Below are 20,119 nucleotides of genomic sequence, written 5' to 3' on the forward strand. Positions count from 1 at the left end.
AAAGTAGGCCTACAATGGCTGGCTGCAGAGTCAAATATGGACGAATGTAAAAGTGTCTTCTGCATGCTAGAGATCCAAAGGATCCAGTCAAAAGTCAAAGGCCTGGAGTTCAATGCAGAGTCCCATGACAGTCTGCATCAGGAAGCCAGAGGGTGTTCACTGCAAGGCTGAAGAGTCTGTGCTGGAAGCCTGGAGATGGACATCTGAAGATGCTGGTGCCGACTTGAGCTCCTCTGAAGAAGTGAGACTTCCTTCTTTCCTATTTATTCCATCCAAGGTACAAGCCTATTCGTTGGTGCCACCCTTGCCCAGGGTCAGTCTTCCCTCTTCATTAAGTCTATCATTCAGACACATCCAGAACTATGCTAAACCAATCACTTGAGCTTTTCTTATTCAAGTTGATACCACAGTTAACTATCACACTATCTATGGCGCACATTCATGTCTTACACACCCCAGGGCTTGCTGTTCTGTTGTCAAGAGATTCATAGTAGCAAAGTTACGTTTTAATATTTTTATGATAGGGCCACAATTTGTATGTCTCACTGTCAGGTGGATCTAAACCACCAGTGGTACAACATGCCTGACTATCCCATCGGGCAGCATGGGACAGTCCCATGGGTGGTGCAACCCACCCAATGGGACAGTCATGCATATACCACTGGTAGTTTAAACTGGCAAGAACATGTTAATTTCCCCTAACAATGAGAAACTTACAACGACCTGTCAATTTTGTAAGATTTGATTTATGTTTCGTACTAAGGCTTTGGATCTCAACAATCCTTTTCAAAACAAGTTCTACAACAGTGGAATTTTTAGCTGGGTGGAATGGTGCATTCCTATAATGTCAGCATTCTGAGAGGCTGAGATAAGAGAACTGCAAATTCAAACCCAGCCCAGACAATTTAGCAACTTAGCAAGACTCCCTCTCATAATTTAAAAAGAAATGTTTTTAAATCACCGGGGTTGTAGTTCAGTACAAAAAGGCCTAGGTTCCATTCCCAGCATTGGAAAAATTGAAGTTTCCACGTAAAGAGGCATTTTTCAGTTTTTGCTCCTTTAAAATATGCATCAACTGATGAAAATGATGATGTTGACAATGACAACGATGGCAACAACAATGGTGACGACAGTAGCTAATACTTCTATAATGCTTACTTTGTGCCAGGCATTTTTCTACGTGCTTTACCTACATTTAGTTAGTCTGGACAAACATACTCTGAGGCAGGTACTACATTATTTTATCCATTTTATAAGAGAGGAAAATGAGGCATAGATTGAGCAAATAACTTGCCCAAGGTTTCACATACTATAAGGACAGTTTAGTTTTTGGACTCAGTCAGTCCGGCTCCAAAATCTAAGATCTCAGCCACTGCACAATGTAGTGCAGTGTCTTCATAGTCTGGCATTATTGCTCTGTGAGATAAATTTGGAAAAAATGAACATTTCATGCTTGAAAACTTGAAATGAGTTTTTAGTAAAGTCCTCAGCTACAATCCTAGTAGATCAAGGTTTAAGAATTCCTTAATCTATCTTACTTCTCAAGCTTGTCACCTTTCAACTACATACTAAAAAGGACTTACTCTTCCCACCCAGGACATCCCTTCTAAAGAAGACAAGAACATAATGGTGGGCAGGTCAAAAGTAACCAAAATACAATATCTTGTTAGCTCTTAGAACCATATTTTGAAAACATTTCTTCCACACAGAGCATGCATGTTTACCTTTCAGTACCATCAAATTCTGTTCATAAGTGGTTTAAAAGAAATTCCCACTTCAAATAATATATATAGTGGACCCTTGACTTATGAACTCCATCAGCTCCCGGAGGCTGGCTGTAACCCAAGTTGGTTATGAGTCAATACAGGTGAGATCTGGATGTTTAGCTGGGTACATGCTATAGATAACAAGAGGCAGATAATCTTCCATTAACCTAATTAACCCAAGTTGTTTGGAAGTCAGGCTGGTCCACTGTGCTTTTTTTTTTTTTTTCCTATTTTGAGTGGTGAGTTTTTATTTTGTATATAATAAATTTCAGTTGCATGAGAAAAAACCTCACCACAAAAATAAAGATACATTTAAAACTCAGAAATACTGGTGGGTTATTATGGCAAAATTAGTTTTTAAAAGTGGAGTTTACAAACTGGTTTTGAGGGACAGAGTGCTTACAAATAGAATCAAAATTAAAGAATTAATTAAAATAACAGACCTGGAAGAAAAATGAAGGGACAGTAGAGTTGAGTTAAACAGTCTAGACTGAGCTAAATAGAGAGATGGGAGAACAAAGTCTTTGCCCCTGTTGAGGAGGTGTGAGAAGTGTGTGATCTGAAGAGCAATGTGCTTCCTGTGGGTTACAGATGGAGCTTAGCCACCCTGGGCATTACTGGAGATACCCAGCACAAAGAAGGTACTGAGAAGCGTTGATCATTTTCTTTAAGCCCGCAAAGCCCTCAACCTGGGGACTCAGGACACTCCAAAGTAGGCAATGACATCTGTCTCGTGTATATTGAACATGCTAAAGTAAGTCCTAAAGGGAAGCTGGGTGTCTTAATCTATATATTTCTCCTGCAGAGTGGTTATTTTGGATATGTCGTTTACTCTCATAATTTTGCAATCTATATTCCTACTCCTGAACAACTCCGTTCATCTTAAACCTACCACCTATCCCAGAAGGTAGATCTCCATAAGTGTGGTCCATGGACATATACAAATCATAAAAAATGAGACCATGAGTCCAAACATCCCACCTAGCAACAGGAGAAATACATAAGTAAGATAAACCTCATGTAACTTTGTAGCTTTCAAAACCGACACCAGAAGGTTCCCCTCACATAAGCCAGGCAGACTTCACAAAAGCCCCCATAAGATCCATAGCTGAAGAATGGCCAGTTCACCTGTTTCTCTGCCAAAGTTCCTTTCCTTTGGAGCCGAAGAGTGTTAAAAGACTTAAAAATCTTCAACTAAAATAACAGAGGTATAGTTCAGTGATAGATCCTTTGCCTATCATGTACAAGGCCTTGGTTTAATCATTAGCTCTGAAAAAAAGGAACGTTGTAAAATCCAGGTCATTTATATGCATAAAACATTTTTAAAGAGCCAATATATTGTTATTTTTCAATAAACTTCATCATCACATTATCTTACCTTAGCCAACAAGTTTTGATAAAGCAGCATGTCTGCAGGGAAGATACTCTTCTTCTGCAGGAGTTACAAATGGCAGGGATTTTTAAATTGAACTCTAGTTGGTATCTAATTGTTTCTTGCAGGCCATGTTAACTAAAAATCACCTACGCAGTACCCTTAAATGAGAAATCATGATGGTTCGTGACTAATCCAGCCCATGTTCACACATAACTGTGATTTCATGCATTTGGTTTCTTTTTAATTTTAGGGATGCTGTGATTTAGCTGGCCACAGAAACCTTAAACACAAATAACTTGTAGTTGAACTTAAACTGAGCTATATACATAGCAAATAATTTTTTAAATTTTTATTAGCACATGTTTGTAACACACAATGTCTAAAGTGTTAAGGCCTATAAGCCATTAAATAAATACTAATTTCTTACAAGTAAAACATTAATAAATATATATGTGAGCATATGTACACAAGTTAGGTATAAATTAGAGAATAACACAAAATAAGTGTAAGCCCTCTTTCCCTCTGAACTGCTTAACAATAATTACTTCAAAATTGCATCAAATTTGTAGTGCAAGATCAATACATGCATTATCAACATCTGGTCTATAGCTAGAAGCAATGTTCTAATATTTAGAAAATAAAGTATAAAAATTAAAACTACTGAAATGCTCGTTATATTTGTACACATTTATCTTCAATAATAATATAGTATATAAAAGCACCTTAAAAGTTCTAAGGAGGAAGAGTTGAATTCCCATAATTCAGTAAGTAGAATTTAAGATAACGTAAAGCTCTCAAAATGTCCAGAAACACTTTCCTAGTCCTATATATGTAAATATTTGATCTTGGTATTATTATTAGTTCATGTATACAGGAATTGGCATATCAACAGGATTCTCTTTTATTTTATAAAAAGGAATGAATGTGTCAAATAGAATTTTTAGAAATCTTCCCCACTAGATTTTAAATTGTATGAGAGAAGAGAATTTGGGGTTTTCTTTGTGGGGTGGGGGGACTCTTTAACTCTGTACCTTTAGTAACTAGAATCTTATGTGGCCCATAATGTACACAACAAATATTTGAATGAATGATCTGGTATCAAGAATACTGTGCATCATTCAGCCACATCTAATGTCTTATCATTCGGGACTTCTTCACCTTTAATACCATTAATTCAGTACTTCTCTAGGACTTGATTTCCCTATCCTTCTAGCTTGTTTGCTTAATGACATCCCCTACCTCTATACCTATTCTCAGACCTCAAGGGTGGAGGCAGTCTTCCACAGACTATTATACTTTTATTCTGCTATATTTCTCAAGTATATAGAGGGATGGATAGATAGATGGATCTGTAGGATCCTGGCGTATTGTAGGCCTTCAGTAAATCAATCCATGCTTTCTGATGAGTTTCTAGCCATGTGCTTTCTGGTAAGTTCCTAGCAATGGTTTAAAGACATTGACACTCTAGCAAATTTTGACACCTGAAATGATAGAGCCACAAAAATAAATAAATAAAAGAAGCAGTGGAGATGCCATGGGTATTTCCCATCTCTTAAAAACTATTCAAGATCAAGGTAAGTTTAGATGGTCACAGGTGAGAAAGTCACAGTGGGCCATCATTTCAACTACTCTTTTGCCAGTACCTTCCAATCTCCTGTCTTCTAATATTTCTGTCATAGCCACCTAGACAAATTTCTTGAACTAGATTGTCTATACTCTGTTTCTAAACCTGGGCTAATTGAGTGTTGCCAAAGATAATGCAAACAGGGTTCTGTAACTTGAGATGATGAAGAAAAATTAAAATTATTCAAGGTTCACTTTATTTTTCCAGTTTTACAGTGGTGTCATTGACAAAAATATATAGATTTGTAGTGCACAACATAATATTTTGGTACACATATGCGTAATATCGATGATGTGAACCTACACAGCTCCTATTCCTCTCCAATGCCATTCTAGCCCTTTACCTCTCCCTTTGTCTCTCCCAGTTGCTTCCTTCACAGCTTCACCAGTCCAACCCTCTTTCCCTCTTGTCTTAATGGATAAACTGCTTCCCTTTCTGTAAGGTCAATCTTTTCTCCTTTTATTCTTCCCCTTCAGAGGAAGCCCTTACATCATCAATATCCATGCCACCTACACATAAATAGGCTTGTTGTTCTTCTCTTGTTTAAAGCAAAGCAAAATTAAAAGTATTTTCTTGTCCCCTGTATCCTACTCTTTCTTTTCACACCCAAGTTTCTTCAATTTGTGTACCATATTCTTTATCAATGCTCACTCTATAATCATTTATGAACTCCTGAACTGATTCATCATTTGACCATCATTGCCAAATCCAAAGAACATGTTTTTAAGTGTCTTACAGTGTGTTTTATCTCATTACAGATGGGTTGCATAACATGAAAAAATTATAATGTGACTGACTATAGACAAAAAAACTTGCACTATGTAACAGGCAATGGGTAAACAGCTCCAATAAATATAATTTTCTTACAAGTAAACTAAATATATAACCCCAAAGAAAACTGTTCAAAGGATATGATGGAATAAGTCTCTGAAAAAGATGATTGTCCTCACTACTAGTGATCAGAGAAATGCCAGGTCCCTCCTCAACTAGTTAGATATTATTTTTCACCTATAGATTGCAAAAATTATGATTGTCCCAAGCTAAGTGTGTAGCTCAGTGGTAGAGTGCTTGTGTACCATGTTTGAGGAGGTGTCACTTTGGCCTTGCCTGCTCAAAGTTTTTTAATTATGTATCTTATATTTACTTTTAATTGGCAAATGATACTTCTTTATGATTATGGGGTAAAATGTGATGTTTTCATCTATATATACATTGAGGAAATATTCATTCTAGTCATTAACATATCCTTCACCACACCAACTTATTTTTTTGTGGTGAAAATATTACAAACTTATTTTCTTAGCAATTTAAAAATATATATTATTAACTATGGTCACCAGGCAGCACAATCAGATCTCTAAATCTTATTTCTGCAGTCTAACTGAAACTCTATACCATTTGATCAACATCTCCTTGGCCCATAAATTCTAATAGAAAGCTATCCCACAGATTAGATATAGACATACAAATATAGATACAGAAGACGGACATTTCAACCTTGTGGTGGCTTACACTAGGTTAGAAGAGATAAAGGCATGTGGAAGAATACACAATATAGTGTGAAGATCAAGTTGGCAGGACTTTCTCATTAATTGAATGGCAAGGGGGTAAGAAAAGAAAAAAAATTAAGTGTGACCCTAAAGTCTTTGTTTACACAACTGAATGAATAAGGATGTCATTTTTCTAAGACAGAAGATGCTGAAGATGCGAGGGCAATCAAGCGTCCTGTTTTAGCCATGTTATGTTGAGTATCTATTTGATAGACAAATACAGTTGTAAAATAGGTCATTGAATATATATAAGGCGGCCGGTTAGAAAAAAGACCTAGGTCAGAGACATAAATCTGAGATTGACGAGTATCCAGATATATGTTACTTCAAGCCATGGGATTGAGTAAGAGCCTCTCTAGGAAGATTTTGGTTGAAGTCCACAGAGTGAGCTCTGGGGCACGTCAATGTTCAGTGTTTGGGAATATAAACTTAGAAAACATTGAGAATTAGAAACAATTCAAGTTTCACAGAAGCGCAAGTTAAATCATAAGAATCACATACCAACTTTTCTAGGGTTCAGTGCCTTCCAACTCTGTCTTTAAAAGGATTCTGGCCTTTTTCTTTTTCTGAACATTTCAAAACATCTTTTAAACAAAATAACACTTTTTGTTTTGTGCTACACAATGGCTTCCTCATCCTGCATAATAATCCTAGTATGAAACTAATCAAGCACTTGAGATTTCATCTCACTCCAGAAAGAATGGCTACTATGGAGGCAACCCATTTTCTGGTTCCCTTCTGTCCCTCTTAGACAGAAGCTATCTTTCAATAAATTTTTCCTACTCTTAACCTCTGTTGTTCCTAGAATTCATTCTTCAATTTTAGAGAACATGGACTCACATTCCAGATATCTAGCAGGTTTGGGAGTTACATCTATTCCCCTATATCACTACCACTGCCACAGGAAGTCCATCTGTCCAAACACAACTGCTGCTAGAGGCAGGGATGAAAAGACACAAGAGAGGGAAAGAGTTCAGATGGAGAAGACTGAAACGTGCTAAATTTATTGTTATTCAGATCACATAAAGAATATAACTTTAGGGCCAGGGATTTAGCTCAGTGGTTCTGCCACCTGCCTTGCAAGCACAAGGATTGAGTTCAATTCCCAATACCAAAAAAAAAGAATATAATTTTAGATACCTAAGGAATGGAATTGGGGTTGGTAACCACTTCTGAGTACAGTCACCAAACAATGTCTCCAGTTTTTCCAAAATATTAATATGCATGTGAATCACCTGGGGATTCTGATTGGTAGGTCAAAGAGCTGAGATTCTGTATTTCCCAAATCAACCAATAACAAATTGTGGCAAGGCTGTAGGGAAAAGGGAACCCTTCTCCATTCTTGGTGGGACTGTGAGTTGATACAACCATTATGGAAATCAGTATGGAGATTCCTCAAAAAAATAAAAAATAGAAATTCCATTTTATCCAGCTATTCTCCTTCTAGGTACCTTCCCAAAAGAGTTAAAGACAGCATATCACAGTGATACATGCCTACCCATGTTTATATCAGTGCAATCCATAATACCTAAATCATGGGAAAAGCCTATATTTCCATCAACAGATGAATGGGAAAAATGTGGTATTTATAAATAGACATAAACTTGAGTCATTTGTAGGAAAATGGATGTACCTTGAGAGTATAATATTAAATGAAGTAACTCAGACACACAAGCTTAAGCATCACATGGCTTCTCTTATATGAGAAACTCAAAATATATATGTATGTGTGTATGCATGTATATGATATATATGAATATATAGATGAATGGGAAAAATGTGGTATTTATAAATAGACATAAACTTGAGTCATTTGTAGGAAAATGGATGTACCTTGAGAGTATAATATTAAATGAAGTAACTCAGACACACAAGCTTAAGCATCACATGGCTTCTCTTATATGAGAAACTCAAAATATATATGTATGTGTGTATGCATGTATATGATATATATGAATATATATATATATATATATATATTATGAAATTAAAGATAATTGAAAAAAGTATTGTAATCCAGTATGGACAATGTATCTAAAAGTGCAGCACCTCTTCCTATCACCAAGAAGCACAGCATTTTAATATTTCCACTTTTAAACTTTAGAAGTTTCTATCCAAGAGCTATATATTAAAAATAAGAAAGAGGAAGCACTTCCAGGTAGATCAAAATTGTCATCAGGAATGCAATCTCAGAGCAAAACTCATCAAAAGAAAAGCTGTGAGAGAATTAGGCCTGAGTCAACTTTGCACCTGTAGGGTGACTGTACATGCTTTGTTGAGGCCCAGTAGGGTCAAAAGAGTGCGGATCCTCAAATGGTAATGCCATTCACTAAGTTAGCAAATATCAGCATATGCCTATAATGTGCCAGGTACTTTTCTGGGTCCTGGGGTCTGCCAGTAAATACGGCAGACAGCAATCCATGTTCACATGAACTTTATGTCATGAGAGGAAGAAAAGCCATAAGTAAGAAAAATATAACAATGTAGGGAAGGAACATAAAAAAATATTGAGGGAAGGAGTTGCAAATTTAAGGAGAGTGGACAGGGGGCGCTTCATTACAAAGGTAACATTTAAGTACAAACTCCTAGCTGGGTTTTTAAGTATCTTAGGATGGTGACTTCTGTACTTTAATCCCAACATCATTATACCTCAATCCCTTGAAAACATGGTATTCCCAATTTCTAGCACAAATGTTTGTCAGTCTTTGGTACTTAAGACAAAGGGAGCTCCAAGACTCAGATCTGTCCCTTATACAGGTGACAACCTAGGTAGAAAAACAAGCAAAAAAAGTTTTAAGGGCTTTACTGAGTTGTAAAAAAAAAAATGTTTAAGATAGTGTATCTATTAGTAGTTCTGCTTGGAAACAGAAGTATGTGTTCAGTAAGTTTTCCCCAAAGGAAGTGACTTTAGAGCTAAATCCTAAACAATGAAAGGGAATTAATAGTAGGATAGGGAGTACTGGTGCCAATTTAGCTTTTTGGGAAGAAAAAAAAAAGAAGAAGAGTTTGAGCAAAGTCCCAGAGTTGGAATTAGGGAGGACATTTTCTTCTTGACTCTCCTGGCCTAAGGTACTCTATCCTTCTCATAATAAAACAAGCACATCTTTACCCTCAGGCTCTTAGGTCTGATAGTTGGGAGGTTCTTATCACCTGTCACACACTGATTTTGCCACTAACCATCAGGAGAGGAAGAAGTTGAGTCAGATGCACATCTCTTGAATCCAGGCACACAATCTTAAAATCCAGGGTTACCCTCTCCTACCTTAGGAACAATAACCACTGAGCTGAGAGCCCAGGAGGTTTGATTTCATCCATGTACACTCAAGGTGTGAGTTTATAGTAGCAATGTAGTAAATGCCCCTAAGCTGGAGATGAAGTAGGTTAGACATCAGTGCAGTAAGTGGTCCAAAGTCTCCCAGTACTTCTAAAATAGAATTAGTGACCAAGACTTATGCTTCGACTTAGAAGGGAAGTTTTTAATCAGTTAGTCCTCACCCATGAACTATTAGTGTTCCTAATGTCCAAGACAGGAGAGGAACACAGCTCTGGCCCCATCCCTATTGTGTGTGATTTGGGATAAGGCATTTAACTTCTGAGTCTTCTTTTAGTCATAATATGTCACCTAGCACATAGAGTTATCTTGAGGGTTGTATGAGATAATTATGTACGGAACTTATCACCATATGTGTCTTAATAGATTCTAACAATCATTATTAGTAGCAGCTTTTAAAAGGAAATGCTCAGAGTATCAACTAGAATGCTACATACACTTACACACCAATCACCCCAGAAAGCCTCCAAGCTCCATTTCACTGTTCTTAGTCTGAAGCTGTTACCAGAAATGTTCAACCCCACCAAAAAAGAGCTTCATAAAGCCAAGTTGGTGGGCTCTTTCTACTAGGATTTCCAGCAAATGTTTAAACACACACAGAAAACTCATCCAGAGCCACAACTCTGCATTAAACATCGCTCTCTCTACAGTAATGTAAACTCTGTAGGTCATTAACCCCTTAATAGTCAGGGATTTATTATGAGCAGTGGAGGTGGGAAGCTGAAAGAACAGAGAAGCCAGTTAAAAACAGGAGGTCCAGGACGTACTGAAGACTGATTTCTGCCACAAATGTACAGGGTCTAGGGTCAATCCTGCCAAAAGTGGTATTCTGGAATGTTAAGCCCACTGGTCTTAAAGTAAAGTATTGGAAGGAAAAAAAAAAAACGGTTGCTTAATTAGAAACAGATTATTCTTTCAAGCCACCAGAATTCTAACCAAATGATTTCACCACCAGAAACCCCCATCTCACCCAGCGTTATTGACTGGGGGAATACCTTTTCTATCCCTTTACAAATAATCACAGGAGACAGAAGCATTCCGTGCCACTTCTGCGGACCCTCCTCCAGAAGCAAATTCCCACAGCCCACTTGAAGGGAGGCAAGAAGTTTAGCACCAGAGCACACAGCTGGGTTTTCAGCCCAAGCGTGAAGAGGAACCCAAAGAGGCTGAGCTCTGGGCCAGTCAGCCTGCAACTCTGTGGCATATGGCCAGGAAAACGACGCCTTGATGGCCGGACACTGGAAGAAGTACCCACAAAAAGGTGACTGGACGTCTTCTTAAGGTGTAGTTCGCTCTAGGAACTCGGCCCCACCCCTGGTCCCAGTGCCAGCTCTCAGAAGGGCCCCTAGTCTGTGGGAAAATCCGGAGCACTTGGGGCCAAGGATGACAGGACATGGTTCACGTTGACTTGGGTGGGCGAGGAGACCGACCAGAAGAAGCCCAAAAGTGGCAGAAAGGGACTGTCCTAAACAGTGCAGTGAAAGCGTTGGGGGTGCGGTCCAGAGAAGCGGACAGGGCAGAGAGGACAGGTGGTCAGCTCGTGAAAAGGAAAAACAGGAAAAGCAAAGAGTGGATAAAGAAGGACGCGGATCCCGGAGTGGCAGGAGCGCTTCAGTAGCGAAAAGGGGCTGGGAGCGCAGAAAGAGTTGCGAACCAAGGGCCAGGGGACGGGCACGGGCTACAGACCTACCTGTCACCTGCAACAAGGTGCCTTAGGAGGACTAGATATACCAGGGCCGGATTCAAAGGAGGATCTCCAGCTCTGGGAAGACAGCAACTCCGCTCCAACTGCCAGCCCTTCTCACCCTCCCGGGAGGCGGAAAAGCTGCAACTTTCCCTGGAACTAGGAGGAGCTTGACTCTTAAAGGGACCGCACAGTCCTAAGGAGACTTCTGGGAGCCAAAGTCTTCAAGTACTGGAGGAATGTCCTCTGGGTTAGAAAAGCAGCTTGGAAACTGGGGATAGGGGTATAAGACTAGATTTGTCCCGCTTTTACTTGTATCCGTGGTCACTCTGAAAATGATTTACCTATTCAGATGAGCCAAGAGTTGCCAATAAGAAAATAAGCGTTTGAACTATATAATTTGGGAAGACAAAAGAACCATTCTGACTCTTTGTCTTTCGGATATTTATGGCAAAGTGTATCTAAAATGGAAGCATTTTGGGGACCAAAATGTATAATAGGTAATATGAAATAGGAAGTGGGCCGGGATGTAGCTCTGCGGCCTGCCTGGCAAGAGCGAGGCCCTGGGTTCGATTTCCAGTACCAAAAAAAAAAAAAAAAAAAAAACAAAAAAAAAAAAAAAAAGAAAAGGGAAGTGGGGGAAAGGAAAGAAGGGAAAGAAAAAAATTAGAAAAGAAGGACAAAACAGAAACAAACTTCTTGTAACTAGGAAGGGGTGGAGGAGTGGAAGGCAGGGAAGGGGAACGGAGAAAAAACAAGAGCCAAGATATATCGTGTACAGATACGAATTCCCAATGATGAATGCGATCATAAGGTATACCTAAAATGTACTAATAAATAATAAATAAAATAAAATAGAAATATTTTGGACAAAGGACATAGATTAAATTCATACATTCACACTAAAGGACACAACTGCTTACAATATTCAACTCATTACTAATCAGAGAAGAGCAAATTAGAACAATAATGAGATTCTCTGGCAAACAGTTTTGTGAGATTTTTTCTAATAACATGTAATGATGACAAAGTGAACACTAAACAAGCTCTCTCATAATTGCTGATAAGAGTGTATGTTGGTTAAAAGCACTTTTAGGAAGCACGTGAGCAATATATCTCAGCAGACTTCAAAATGTTTATATTTATCCAGTAATTACAGATCTCCCTCTTGCTCTTTCTCCCTCCTGCTTTGCATCAGCTATTAAACATGCCCAAATCATCTGTCATCAGCAATTGAACAAAATCATTAGGGGTGTGTTTGCAAAATTCATTGTCTTCTCATTCAGGTCTCAGCTCTCAGCAGCCTGGATTTCTTTCTCGCTGAAACTGCTTAAGAAGATAGAAAACCAATGAACTCCGTGGCAATAAATGTCTGGGCAAATAAATAAATGGAGCATCGACAAGCTTTATGTTACTTGAGCTCTCCTACATTTAATATTTTCAATCATTTCCTCCTTGAAACTCTTCCTAGGGCATTTATGACAACAAAATTGCTTTCCTGCTTTACTTATTATTTTAATGAATACAAGTTTGAAGTGCACAATGATTATATACATTGTGGGGATTTGGTAGGCGTACATAAAACAACTTAAATCTTTTTACATCCCCTTCCCCTGTATTCCCTCCCACCTCCCTCTACTTCATGGTCACCTTCACATTTGTGTTTTTTTGTTTTTGTTTTTGTTTTTGTTTTTTACCGGGGATCAACTCCGGTCCTTGCGCTTGCAAGGCAGGCGGCGGAACCACTGAGCTAAATCCCCGGCCCAACTTTAGTTTGTTTTTTGTTTTTTTTGTCACTTTCACATTTGACAAGGATCTATCTCCCTGTTTCCTATCATCCGTCTTTTCTTTTGCTTGTTAAATTATTTATATTTTGTGTTTCTCATATAAGAGAAACCATGAGATATTTAAGATTGTGTGTCAGATTTATTTCACTTAAAATTATGGTTTCAAGGTGAATCTATTTTTCTACAAGTTACTTAAATTTATCCCTTATAGCAAAGCAGTATGCCACTCTGTATAAAGACCACATTTTCTGTATCTATTCATCTGTTGATAAATATATAAGCTGCTTCTGAAATTTAGCTATTATTACTTCTGCTTCTATAAACACAGTTATGCATGTATCATTGTACTATAGATGTATTTAACTATTTGGGGAAGATACCTAGAATAGAATAGCTGGGGAGAAATGGAATTTCTGGTTTAAATTTTTATTTGGGGAGGTGGCACAAGGGATCAAACTCAGGACCTTGTGCTTGCAATGCAGGCTCAGTGCCACTGAGCTAAATCCCCAGCCTAGCTTTCATTTTTTGAGGAATCTCCATACTGATTTCCATAGTGGTTGTTGGTGGGAATGTAAATTAGTACTGAGGGCTCCTTTTTTCTCACAGCCTCACCAACATTTCTTACCATGTGATTTCTTGGTGACAACAATTTTTTCTGGAGTAAGGTGGAATCCCAGTGTTGTTTAAATTTGCATTTCTCTAATGGTCAGAGATGTTAAATATTTTTTCATGCCTTTATTTGCCATTTGTGTTTTTTTGCTGAGAAGTGTCTATTCATTTCAGTCGCCATTTTTTTGATGGGATCTTTCATTTTGAGGGGCATAATTTTTATGAGTTCTTTATACATTCTAGATATTTGTCCTCTATCCAAGAAATAGCTACCAAAATTATTTTTTTCATCCTGTATTTTGTATCTTCACTCTGTTAGTTGTTTCCTTTGCTATGCAGAAGCTTTATAATTTGACATGACACCATTTGTTAATTTTGATATTATTTCTTGTACAATTGGGATTATTTTCAGAAAGTCTTTGTCTATACTTATGTCATCAAGAGTTTGATCTATTCTATCATTCAACAGATTAAATGTTTCTTTTTAACATTTGGATCCTTGATCCATTTTGATTTTAGTTTAGTGCATGGTGAGAGACATGGGTCTCTTACAGTAGACACTAATGAAAAGCTAGCTAAAAAATTATATAAACCACAATGACCAGTGTAACAAAGAATTACAGTCCATGCAAAGTTATCGAACAGAAACCCAGGAGATAAAATTTCTATTGAATGTACGGGCAAATGAAATGACCAATATGAGAACAGTGTCAGAGCTAGAAGACATAGTTGATTCAGGTGACCATATACTCAGAGATACCTTAAAAAGAATAAGAGAACATGGAAAATGAATCCAACAGCTGCTAGATGATACAAAGAAGACTAATCTCAGATTAATTGGAATTACATAAAAATCAGAAGACAACATGAAGGCATAAAAATGGCAGAAAATTTTTCCAAGTATTACAAAAGAATTTAACATATAGATAAGCAAGGGATATAGAACCCCCAAATACCCATGGTCAGAAAAGAATTTCTCCATGACACATCATAGTCAAAATCCCAGAAGTCCAACACAAGGACAGAATCTTAAAAGCTGTTAGAGAAAAGCAACAAAGCACTTATAAAAGTAAACACGTTAGAATTACAGTAAGTTCCCAACTTACAACAATCAAGTTGTAAACTTTCACAGATATTAATGGACTTCACATTGTTTTAATGCTTTGCATTATATATGTGTGTCAAAGGTGTATAAGAATCACTTTACTGGAATTACAAAAGAATCCAATTTACAAACACTCTCCCAGAATGGAACTCTTTCGTAAGTCAGGGACTTGCTGTAAAGCAGACTGCTCTACATGAACCTTAAAGATCAGGAGATCTTGGGGTGAAGCATTTCAATCCCTAAAAGAAAATAACTTCTAATCTATACTAGTATATCCTGCAAAACTATCTTTCAAAATCAATGAAGAAATAAAATCTTTCCATGACAGAGAAGACCATAAGAAATTCATCAGCATCAAACAAGTACTCCAAAAATGAAGCCAACAATGTTAGAATAGTGAAATAAATACACCAGGTTGTGAGCAGTTAAGCAGAAGGGAAAATATTGCAATTGGAAAATAATGAAATGACAGGAATAAATCAATACCTTTCAATAATAACTCTCAGTGTGAATAGTCGTATTCCCCATTCATAAGACAAAGATTTGCAGACTGGATCAAAGAAAGGAACCCAAAGTTATGCTGTATAGAAGATACACATTCAGTTCAAAAGAAATTTATGGTACTAAAAGTGTAAATAAGGATCAAAATGTATAATTGATATTGTGAAATAGGAAGAAAACATCTAAAGGAGTAGTGGAAGTGGAAGGGGTAGGGAAAAAGAAAGAAGGGAAAAGAAAAAAATATGAGAAAAGGAAAACCATGGAAACAAAGTCTGTAAATAGGGAAGGGTGGAGAGGGTAAAGGGAGGACAGGGGAATGGGGAAAAAATATGAACCAAGATACATCATGTAAAGGTACAAGATTATGAGGATGAATGTAACTGTATTGTATGTCTAAAATGTACCAATAAACTTAATGGAAAATGTTTATGGAAAACAGTATTCCATGCAACAAGGGCCCCAAATCAAGCAGGAGTAACTATTTTACAGCAGACAAAGAGGACTTCAAGCCAAAATTGACCAGAAGAAAGGTTACCAAGTATTAATGAAGGGTACAGTTCAACAGGAAGAGATAACAATTTTAAATATATATGGACTGAACACTGGTGCACCCAAATTTAAAAAACAACCATTACATGACATAAAAAATCAGGTAGACATCAACCCTATTATAATGAGGAGCTTAAATATCCCACCATGGTAGGTAATGTTGAATCAGCTTGAATAAGAAATGCCCAACTATTTGAATTACCACAGTTCTAGATGTGGTTGAATGGATTTACTAAAGATAGAAAACTTGCCTTTGGAGTGACTGGCACCAACCCACAGGCTTGTAGCCTGAATAGAATAAAAAAGGAAGTCTCTCTGATGTTTCTTTGGAGGAGCCCCAGTCTTTGCCTTTGCCTTGGATGTCTGTCTCCTAGCTTCCAACACATACTCTTCAGCCTTCTGGTGCAGACCCTTTAGCTTCCTGATATAGACTTTCATAGAACTTTATAGTGAGCTCCAAGCCATTGACTTTGGCTGGACCTTTTGGATCTGCAGAGCACAGACAGCCCTTTTGCACTCTTCCACATTAGACTCCACAGGTGGCTATTGTAAACTTACCTTGTAAATCCTTATATATTTATATATCTTATGTTGAATCTGTTTCTCTAGTGAGCACTGACTGATACACCTACCGTTCTAAACAGACATATCAACTAGACAAAAATGCAACACAGAAATGCCACAGTTGAATGAATGAATGTGTCCTAAGAAAAAGACATATGCAGTGCATTTGTTCATCTATGTTAATTTCACTACTTAGATTAATAAAATACTAGGAACAAAAGAGTGGCTCAATGATTAATTATAGTATAATCCTACAATGGAATATTATATAGACAATCACACTGATATTTACATCTAGTTTATAATAACAAGGAAATCATTATGTTGAAATATTAATTGAAAGCAGGATAGAACATTTAATATAAATGTATAACCTTAACAATTAATGTAAATGGGATATGCATGGACATTTTTAAAAGAAATATGTAAAATATTAATAGTAATCTGCAAGTGGCAAAACTAAATGAATTTTTTATTTTTCTGTTATTTTTCAATTTTCTTATAATAAGCAGTATGGATTTAATAATCAAAGCCTTTTAAACAATCTTTAAAGGGAAAATCATTTTCATTCTAGCAGATGAAACAATAAAACTCTACATCCTAGGTTCTGCAGCCTGGAAAAGCCAGCTTTCTTCCATATTTTATCCTTTCAGTACCTTGCCTCCATTCTAAAGTGTGAAAAAGCCACTTCAAAAAGGAAATTTTTTTTTCAGTGTATCTTTACCAACTCAGCCCTTGGGAGGGAGGATACTGCTCAGTTCTGAACTCTGAAAGCATTCTACCATCACCATCACTCCACATCCCCCCAAAATCTCCATTGCAGGTGGCACTTATCAGAAGCTGAAAATATTTTCAGCTAGAAATAATACCAGCAAGCATTTTCTCCGATATCCTTATCCTTCAGCAAAATTTTTAAGTTTTTCCTTCTTTCTATGGGTGGAGTTTCTCACTTTCCTAGGCCACTTTCACTACAGGAATGTAAGTATCTGATCCCTCTTTTCTAAGACAATCTCACTGACCTAGCTGCAAAAACAAAGATAAAGTAAAATGTCAACAATAAACAAAAACAAAGTTAGTCAATGGCCTATTTACACATATTCTGGGTTCTGCAAACTGTTGTCTGCTTCTATTGGTCCCATTTTTCTGTCACAAGGGTTCTATGCTCAATTCTTCAGTATTATAAGGGGTCCAATACATGCAAATACACACATTATCCTGTGTAAATTATGTAATCAGGAAATTATAGATTATAATCTTACATATAGTATGTAACTTCCTGTTCCATAGTGAGTGATTGGGTTCAATGGGATGTTGATTTTGCCATGTTGATGGAATTCTGACAATTGCAAACTTAAAAGTATTGAGAACTTTCTTAGCTTCAGGTAACCAAAAACCTCAGTATGTACCAGTTACTCCTTTTTAAAAGTTTTAAATGTTTGGAAAATACATAAACATGTGGGGGAAATATAACAATGAGGATATGCCCACTACTAAACAATCAATGCCCCTGTATTCTGCATTCTGAGGCTTTAACTATCTCAGATTTGGTCTTGGTCATTTCTATGTATCTCTTTATACATTTACTATATATGTATCTGTCTCTAAACAATAGGTAATACTTACATAAATTGTATAATTCTGTATTTACCTTCTGCAATTTGTTTACCTTATTCAACATTATATTTATGTGATTTATCCCTGTTGATAGACAGAGCTCTAATTAATCCATTTTTACTACTATAGAGCTACTAGAGCATACATAACAATTTATATATCTATTTCATTGATGGGGTACTTTTTAATTGCCAGACTTTAATTCGGGTTTCCAGGTCATTCCCTCTACATCTCATGTTGAATAATCCAGTAGCTAATTACAGACATTCATAGAACACATAAGTCCTCTACTCTGCCATTTTTGGTGAGATTACTTACACTGTATTTCTTTCCTTTACATGACTGAAATATATTGCACTGTATAGATCTATTACACTTTGTTTATACATTCAGAAGTTGATAGACATTTGAATTGTTTCCAGATTTGGGCTATTATGAATAATTCTCCCATAAACGTTCCTGTATGAATTTTTTATAAACACTTGTTTTTAAAAAAACTTGTGAGTATAATTAGGAATAGAATTGCTAGTTCATATGCTAACTTTATACTTAACCTTTTAAGGAATCACCATAATGTAGCTACCCCATTGTAAAATGTGAATTTCCAATAGCAATGTATGAAGGTTTGAATTTCTCTGCATCCTCAATTACACCTGTTTATTATCAGTATTTTTGGTTACAGACATCCTGATTCATGGAAAATGATATCTGGTTGTAATTTTCATTTGCTTTTTCCTGATAACTAATAATATTGAGCATAATCTTATGTGCTTATTAGCCTTTGATATTTATTTTTGAAGAAATGTCTATTCAGATCCATTATCCATTTTTAAATGGATTGTCTATTATTGAGTAATAAAAGTTATTTTTATATTCTACTTATACTTTTGAAAGTGGGTGGGAGGAAGAAAGACATTCTTAGGAAGAGAAGTGTCATGAAGCCATATGCAAACCTCAAAAGCAGGTTTTGTTTGATTCAAGAGGAGAATATAGATCAGAGGAAAACATATTAATTATATTGTGGATGGGTCTTTCGTGGTTTTAGCCAAGACTAAGTACAGAAGTGATTTGCACTTTTGGGGGTGAGGGGAGGACCAGGATCGAACTCAGGACCTTGCACTTTGCGAGGCAAGTGTGTTGCCACTGAGCTATATCCCTGGTCCTTAGTATAGGACTGATTTCTTCTTTGGAGTTTGGTAAGACATGGTTAAAAGCTTTTAAAACCTATTTTCAAAGATTTGTTCTAATCAGTCATTCATTTTAATAAAAGCATCTTTCAGGAGAGAAGAGCAATTTTAATCAGGATATGACCCTGCAGCAATGTTTGACACTGTTGTCCCCTTGTTCCTTCTTAGTCTCCTCTCCTATGCTTTCTGAAATATCATAACTTCCTGCCTCTCTTATCTCTCTGGTTCTTTTTTATCTTATCAGACAGCACTTTTTCTTCCCACTCCTTAAAATTAAAAAGCTTAAAAGTCACATTAGTTTATTCAGTAGAAGTCTGAGAGTGATAAAATTTACTAGTGGATATTGTATGCACATTTTAGGAGCTAGAAATGCACAGTAAACAAAAGAAGATCTTGCACACATGGAACTTACATTATAAGTCACGAGAAAAAAGCAATAGCGCTAATAGTAAATACAGAGTATTCACTACTATTTTAAGTACTATTTTCTAAGATACACAAACATATGCATGCACATATGCACATTTAGTCCTTATAAAAATCTTATGATGTAGAAACTATTATTATTCTTACAGATAAAGAAACTGCAGCACAGAGCCAGGGATTTAGCTCAGTGGCACTGCACCTGCCTCAAAAGCGCAAGTTCCTGAGTTTTTGATCCCCAGTAACAAAAAAAAAAAAAAAGAAACTGAAGCATAGAAATGTCGAACAACTAACTCTGTGTTTGATGCCAGACAGTATACAGCTTCAGATTCCATTTTCTTAACTAGTTCTCTATATTACCGCTCAACAACAAACACATGTACACACATGATCACATATACACACAAGATATATATTTATATATAATATGTGTGTTGAAATATATGTGTG

General features: G+C 36.7%; 1 protein-coding gene across 4 annotated transcripts in view; it reads right to left on the reverse strand.

The window, feature by feature from the left end:
* Positions 1-20,119, reverse strand: part of Sytl4 (synaptotagmin like 4) — a 114,090-nt gene that overhangs the window by 54,648 nt on the left and 39,323 nt on the right. For 2 of the 4 annotated variants that reach the window (XR_004515798.1, XM_010623391.2), the window contains exon 1: positions 11,337-11,462. The exons of 1 other annotated variant lie outside the window; for it this stretch is intronic. The gene's annotated coding sequence lies outside the window, so the exon portion shown is untranslated. Of the gene's footprint in view, positions 1-3,144; positions 3,166-11,336; positions 11,463-20,119 lie in introns of those variants that run through there. One more of the 4 variants, XM_010623393.3, reaches the window with a different exon arrangement.

This window comes from Fukomys damarensis, unplaced genomic scaffold (assembly GCF_012274545.1).
Source record: "Fukomys damarensis isolate Sample0158 unplaced genomic scaffold, DMR_v1.0_HiC HiC_scaffold_39, whole genome shotgun sequence".
Lineage (NCBI taxonomy): Eukaryota > Metazoa > Chordata > Mammalia > Rodentia > Bathyergidae > Fukomys > Fukomys damarensis.